The following is an 8,487-nucleotide window of genomic DNA, read 5'->3' as shown; positions in this document are numbered from 1 at the left end:
TATGTAGATAACCATCATTTGGGGAATTTTGAATCATAGAACTAGGATAATTTTAAAAAATGCAATGGTGGATCTTCCTAAAATTTTTGTTGTTGCCCAAGTAAAGGCGTGGGCATGAGTATCTTATAAATTTCTAAAGTCAAATTCCTCCTATTCTGATTGGTGTATTAATGTATATGCATGCTTGAAATCTTTACATTGATGATTAATGTGCTTTCTCTTTACTTTCTCCTATTCATTTCTGGTTTGGATGATAGGACAATTTGTTGGGTATATCTATAGTCATTGTTGCTATATGGAAGCTATTATAGGTAGCAAAGAAACAACATATTTTTCTTGGTGCTGCCGTGCTGTATAAGTGTAGATTTTTTTTTTTGAGGATTATGCCTCTTAGCTCTATATTGATGCATAATATGACTATATTTTGACTAATGTATTTTTCTTACAACCTCATCTTTCTTGATTGGAGGTTCTTTTTTACATAGGTTGGAGTAACTCTAGTGCTCCTATTTATATGAATTTTTTATTGTTGATTAAAAAAAGGTTAAGAATATATAATCAATAATAGTTGAAGTCATTTCTAATATCAATTATACTTAAGCGAGGTGGATGTGTCTTGAAATTTTGACACACTTAACTTAGTCCTCCTAAATAATTAAGTATGATTAAAAGAATGTATTATGTCTAAACACATTCTAAAATTATAATTATAGGGTATTCCCCAAAGTTTCATATAGGTATGACCCCATAAAAACTAGTGTAAATAAAAAGGCACCCTAAATTAAAAACACTTTTGGATTTCTTATAATTGCCTACTTTTGAACATCAAGATTACACTCACTTAAGCATAAAGTGGTTGCAAGTACCCTACACCAAGACCAAGACTTACAACGAAGAGCAAACTAGATCGAGATCAAGATATAAACTAAAACTGAGACGTAAAGCATCATGGAGATCATGATCGACCAAGCATTAGGAGTTGAAGTTGGGGGTCTTATAGGGTCATTTAAGCCTTGTAAGAATATTTGGTGTTTGTCGTGGGGTCAGGAAAAAACCCCTTGACAAACTACATGGTGACCACGTGAAACATGACAAACGATAGACATCAACACAAGGAATCCCATGATAATCATATTGACCATATGGAAATGATGATGAAGTTGCGAGGAGAAATAAAAACACTCAAGAGAAAAAGTGAGGAAGAAATTGATGCCATTCGATTTGAAAATGCAAGAATGAGGTAGAAGTTGGAAGAGAGCGGGACTATACCTCTGTAGGTCAACACTAAACACAAAGATCCAATTGAGTCCAATGTACCAACCATTCCAAAAGCTCAAGAGGCGTGCAGTTTCTTGAATACTCAATCCTGACCATGGGTCTTTGTGTACATTTTCAGTGCCTCTACTTGCTAACACTCCTTCACAGAAGGTATCATGGAAATTGCACTCCCACCAAATTGGAAGAGCCCAACCCTAGATAGGTACCATGGTACCACGAGCCTTGACGAACACATCGACGTGTATGTCATGAAGATTAGTATGTATACCTTAAACGACACCATCCTCTGCAGAGTATTCTTAACTTCCTTAAAATGAGTTGCATTAAGCTCGTCCACTCACCTTTCCCCAAATTTAATCAATTGTTTTGATACCTTGGTGACGAAGTTTGGAACACAGTTCGTCTAGTCGACCTTAAGAGCTTACCTCAATAGCCTTTATCAACCTCAGACAAGAAAATATTAAATCCCTTTGAGCATTTATGGAGCAGTTTGGAAGAGTTGCACTAATATTTGGAACCTCAACCCATAAGTGGTTATGATCATATCTATGTAGCACAGACACTGACACGGACATTGATACGACACGAACACGGACACGGAGATACGTAAAATCTCTAAAATGTAGGATACGGGGACACAAATATATGTATATATATATATATATATTATGAATTATATAAATTGACAATAAAGATTTATGTGCACAAGTATATTTCAGATTATTTGTTCGAGCATAAAGATGTTTTTTATGACTAGTTCACAAAGATTTGTTTCTTACTTTTATAATCATGATAACAATTTATACAATAAAGTTTGAATATTTAGAAAATTAATGTATTTTTTTTTAAATTGTGTTAGAACCGTACTAGAATTGTTAGAAATCTAACAAATACTTTTTGAATTGGACACTTCACGGATACGTGTCCTATAGGTGTCATACGAGTGTCGGTGTCCGATACGACACGCCATTCAAGAGGAGTATCCGAACTTCATACCACACTTAAACCTAGACCATTTTCGGACAACATGTGAAAAAAAAAAACACATCAAATCAATGTATATAAAACACCAATGGACGAGTACTCACAAATTGATTTAAATGAATGTATATAAAACACCAATGGACGAGTACTCACAAATTGATTTAAATGAGATGGAAAGCAAAATACACTTTTGAATTAATTATTTTCATATATTTTTGAATAATTTGAACTAAACAACTCTATCAATAACAAGTTGATTATGTCTAGATCAATCAATTCATGTTACTAAAATGTTTAAAATCTATTAAGAAGAAAGAGATAATGTTCAAAAAAGTTTATGGAGAGAGGTTAGTGATATGAAGAAGGAAAATACATAAAACTATTATAAAAATGACGAGTTAACTTGAGTATTCTTACAATAACTCAATTTTTTTTCTCAAGTGGATATTCGCATAAGTTTCTCATATGAAGAAGAAAAAAGTACAGAACTAATATAAGAATGAAGAGTTAATTTGAGTGTTGTCACCTCAACTCAATAAATCTCGTATGTGTATATGAGACATAATGTATCATAAGAAAGTTTGCAATTTTATCTTTATAAAAGTTGTACGAGAGTTTAGGCGATAAGTGCATGTTGAGTAATAAAATATTTTGTTGAGTATTTGTGGATGTAGGACTTAAGGTATCAAACCACGTTAAATTAATTTTTTTCCAATCTGAATTTCAAATTATAAAGGATAAATTATATAAAAGCCAACAAAGTCATTTTTTTTTCTTTATTTCTCTGAATCATGTCTCTTATCTTATCCCACACTTTTCTCTCTTATCTTTTTATCTGTCGTTAATTTGTGGAGACAACTGTGCGAAACTGATGTGCAAACATAGTTAATTTCCATTGATATGTTAAAGTACTAAACAGAAGAGAATCTAAGATGGTTTATGTATTGAATGGGATTGCATATGAAGTCCTTATATTTACGCAGTTTAGGGAAAAGTGTGTTATTTGTTTGGTGTGTTGCGAAATCCAGATGAATATTCGAATAAGCTTTTGTATGTGTATTAGGAAGCAGCAGTGTGTGGGAGCATCATTTCCAAGTTATATGGGATGGTGTAATCCTCACATTTTATTATTATTTTCTACATAATCTCTCATACCTTTATGCTTCTCTGTGCTGCATTGATCCAAACAAAACAAATAGAAAAGAAAGAAACACACAAGGGCCACGCACACACTTCCATTGACCTCAAACGTACTGCACCCACATGAGTTCTAATTTCTTCTTCAATTCTCACTTCAATTCACAATTTCACATAGGTACAAGTGACTGCTGATTCTGCAGATTCTTTAAAATACAAAAGTTGTGTACATTTTGAAAAAAGATACATTCCTTCCTTCTTTTGAAGTAATTATGCAACTTTGAATAATCTTTAACTTGATTTCCTCTCTATGCAAAAGTAATTCTCTCACTTTATGTGCCACACACACATAAAAGTACACCATAAACCAACATTGGTTGTGGTGATGACAACTAGCTAACGTGATCGCCGTGATCCACTGATCCACTCTGCTTATTATTCCTTGTGCCCCTCTGGAACACTGAAACGTTAATAGTATTATTGTTGCTTGTGATTTCAACGTATGTCCTTTTCACTTTTCTCTATCTACCTTATACTAGCTAGCACCTAATGCTGATAATGACCCAACTAAGGTGAATTAGCCTCAAATTTTGGCTAATTACAAGCAAATGTTAATAAGTCAATAAAGGTCCTCTTTTGTGTATATGAAGTAGTGCAACGGTGTTTCCAATTTAACTGATGGAGAATTTCAAAGATTTGATACCCGTTTGGAAAGATTTTTAAAGAGTGAGGTGGGGCATGTTCAAGTTCAGTACGTGCAGTGTGGCCCCCAAACCCATCAGTACCCTATAGAATAGTTTTTTATTTTATTTTGTATCAGCACCCTATAGTGATATATACGTGTAGTAATAATGTTAAGAATAGTCAATTGCAGTGTTCACAGAGATTTAATTCCCCCCTTTCATTCTACTTTTTATTTTTCTCTCAGCTGTCAAGGGTTCCCTTAACTTGTTGTCTATGTTCAAAGATTGTTTTTAGCTTTGTGCATGTAACACACACACCTCATTTTAATGAATTATAATAAGACAGAGAAGGCAGGGCTTACCAAAGAAAACAACAAACAAACATCAAATCCATGTTTGTAAAAGTACATACTATAAAACTATAGCACAATAAAAAGAAAAACTTGCCGTCCATGGTTCAGATATATCAGTGACCAAAAAACTCTTGCAGTTGGGAAACAACTCATTGAAGCAGTAAACAAGTAGTAACAACCAGTTGGTCCCTCACACAGCTCCTCATGTCTTCTGAGGATGGAGCAACATTTCTTTGCTTCCCTACTATCATTTCAAAATGAAAAATTACATAGAAACCAAAATACTAAATGACAGAGAGAGAGAGAGAGAGAGAATATATAATTCTTTAAAAGTGTTATAATGTGATAGGATGAGATATAGAAAGAAATGATAAATGTGAATGAGGTGTTTAAAAATAATGAATGTTCATGTATCATTGTCTTCTCTAAATTTGTATATGGTTTCATTCTAACTTCAATTTTGCCTGCAGGACATGTTCCAGCCCATACTGCCAATAATCCTTGGAAGGAAAGAGATATTCTTTTTCATCCAAATGGATCTACACCACTCGCTACCTCTCTCTATTTGAATCTAGATTTATAGATATGTATTATACCATATGCACTATCACCGAATCCAGTATTTAATTGGTCATAAAAAAAAATTCCTTGGTTGATTATATATTATGGGTCCATCCCTGTCAAAATCACAACAACTTTGTTGGTGAACTTATTTGAATTGCTGTGTGAATAAAAGAAATTAAGGTGTGATATGGTGATTACGTTGACCAATATTGCAACAGAAACATAATTGAAGTGGGGTGCATGCAAAAGCAAGCACACTGAAATGGTTGCATTGCATGAGTGCATGGGGAAATTTATGATTGAAATTCTGTCCGTGTATTTGGCAAGTTGTATGATAGAAGGAGGGGTCGGTGGTACATTTTTGCATGTGGCCTTTTATGATGGCCGTTCTGTGCAGAGACATATAGCCTTGCCCACATTGTAGCTAGCTAGCTACCTAGGGACAAATTTGTGCAGGGGTCGTTGGGGCCATCCTTTTTCCCTTTTCAAAACTTGATTAATTTAATAACTTTCCCACCATGCAAACTGCCAAACACTAAATAGTAATGCTGAACGATAAATAGTAATATACATTGTACAATCGTCCACAGAACACTAAAAAAGGAATAATATATGAACCCCAATTACACTGATCATCTTCGAATTTAAGTGTGGTATCAATCTCATGTAGTAAATTTGTACCTTCCCAGCTATTAAGAGGAGCTTTGCATTACCTCTCTCTGCCTATCTCTTCCTCCTTTCATGCTTTCTTGGGTATGCATTTTTAAGATACAAACAAAAGCTAAAATATGGGAGGAAGAAAATTATTCCCTGTTTGGCAGCAAATCAGTATAAAAGGAAAATAAAGTATTTAACGTGATTACACTTTCTTATCCTCCTCCCTTTTGAAGAAAACATAATTAATTTTGGGAATAGTTTATATGACTTTTTTTCTTTCAGTTATATATGCAATTTCATTCTTCTTTTTTTATATGAACCCAAACAAAATAAGAAAAAGTCTTTCTTTTCGGATATCAAACAAGATGAGGAATAATTCTCCACTCCTTCTCTCCCTTTGTTTTGTTTACTTTACTACATGACATTTATTTCCATTGCCTTCAAAGAAACCAAACAAATATCTTGAGTAAGAAAGAACATTATTACTCAATAATGTTCTTGAACAATCTCGAAGGCATAATCCACAATCGACTCTTCAAAGGCTGAAAAACTCGACAATGTTATAAAATTTTACCAAAACTACGTTAGTTCAAGACCATGTAATAATTTGTCCTTGAATTGATAGTATAGACTGAGACAAGAAGTTAGGCACAACTTCTGTTCCTCTCGACGTCGGCTACTATTTTGCTCATTACCATAATCTATGATAAATGATTCATTTGTGATGAAATAAATAAAGTCAATGATCTCTTCTAAACTTGCTCACTATTCCGCTTGGCACATTATTGCAGATGAAAGAGATTCTGTCAGAATAATTTGGAGTAACTTTAGGGAACCACAAATTACGAAGCTGGATGAGATTGCTAACAGATCACTAAAAGCAAAAGGTAAAAGTAAAAAGAAACCTCATGGCTGAAGATCAGATATGATAGCCAATGCGGTAAGGGGAGACAGGTTTCAAATAATGCCTGCTGTCTTCACCTCTTGAAACTCTTCCACCGTTTTTTGATTTCCACATGGTGGTCAGCAACCTTTCTCCCCTGAATATTTGTTCAGTTCTTTAGTTTGTAGCTGTGAGATAAAATTGGATACATGGCAAATATAGAAAGACATGTAAAGCTCAGCAGTCTCTGCATCCAATATCCAATTTGGATGAGTGGTCCTCTCATCTGATTTTTGAAGCAAGGTCATGAAAATGAGTCCAAAAATCGTTTAAATTTTTCCACAACCTCCCAAAATAAAATCGTACGGCACTGGTAAAAAGCCTCACATGACTTTCTTGGACTCCCGACAACCAATTCACAAGATGGCTTATTAGACTGGCCATAAGCCTTGTTCATCATTGTCCATCTTCCATCATCAAAGCATGCACCCAGGCATGTTGCAGGTTTCACACCTTGCAACGAGTTTGAACGCGGTTACATATCATATGTGGCTGGTCCAACACAACAATTGAAAAGCTTAATCGTGCGTGGTAAGAAACATAGACACAAACTGGTGTTGTACGATGAATGAATATGACTTCCACCATACTATGACCATTGATGACCAAACCTAAGGCCGTGCCACCCTCATATTTGGTCATATAAGGGGGCTTCACCCTGTTCAACATTATCCGTTTTCTAAGAACTGGGGCTTCAGATTTGCTTCTTTCATGCAATATCAATTCTGTATGACATCGGCACTGACAAATGTACTCACCGGCATTGCCCTCTGCTAAATCATAAAAATCAATTCACAATGTTTGACCAGCAGGGATCACTCATGACTTCAAAAACACAATAAAAGCGAACAACAATGAATATAAGTAAATGAAGAAAATCAGGTACTGTCAGAAATTCAAAGTAGATGTGTAGCTATAAAATGGGTGGTAGATCAGTAAATCTAAATTCTTCAACCTATTCAATTCATATTTTCCTATTCTACATTATTCTACCAAGACACATGAAAGTGCACGAACTCATATATAGTTAAGTTACAAGTGTGTATTTGATTACCTGATAATGTTACAGAACGTACACGGGCGTTTAACATAAAAGACGTAAAATCTTGCTTCATAATTTCATGTTCTGAATTGCAAACCTGCTAGTATCACTGCAAACGAATTTCCAAATAAACCCGATGTGTTGATTATACCCATATCAATTTTGAGCTTCGGGAATATGTGCAACTCAGTTAAATATTTATCTAAATCAAAGATATCATTCTCCAAAAAATACCCACAAAGAAAGAAGATAATGGACTCAAATAAATTACTGTATTTGTTGATATATTTACTGCAATATAGCATTAATAACATTCCAATCGCGGTGGTCATGCATGAAAACGTTAAAAATGTTGAAGTTCTGCAGAGGGCCATCTCTCATTACTAAGAAATCAATCATGCAAGGGGTATATCAAAGCAGGTGCCCCCACAAAATACAAAGTTCCAGTCCCTCCAAATCTTGAGCAGTAAGTATTCACTTGGCAAAATACCAGACGCGCAGTGCTTTAAGTACGTACGTCGTAGGTCCCTCAAGCTGTGGTGGATTCCACCAATGAACTATTTCAGCAGTATCCAAGATACCGAATTTTCTTAATCCATGGTAATAAATCCAGAACATTCATTGTCAATGAAACTATTCGTCAGCAAAATGCACGAAGAAAAGGCACGAGGAGAGAAATTGTCAATTTTCAGCGGACTAATATGAAAGAGGATGAAAAAGCTTCCATCAAATTCATGAGCTAATTCTCTTGGTGTTAATAGCAACCAGACCCACATGTCAGTCAATAAAACCAAAAACGACTTGATTCACTCGTCTTTTGGTGTGTTCCACGTAACCATATCCTAA

Source organism: Phaseolus vulgaris, chromosome 3 (genome assembly GCF_051622355.1).
Source record: "Phaseolus vulgaris cultivar YP4 chromosome 3, ASM5162235v1, whole genome shotgun sequence".
In the NCBI taxonomy this organism is placed as follows: domain Eukaryota; kingdom Viridiplantae; phylum Streptophyta; class Magnoliopsida; order Fabales; family Fabaceae; genus Phaseolus; species Phaseolus vulgaris.
The sequence above is the reverse complement of the archived record's forward strand: the minus strand, read 5'-3'. Positions refer to the sequence as shown.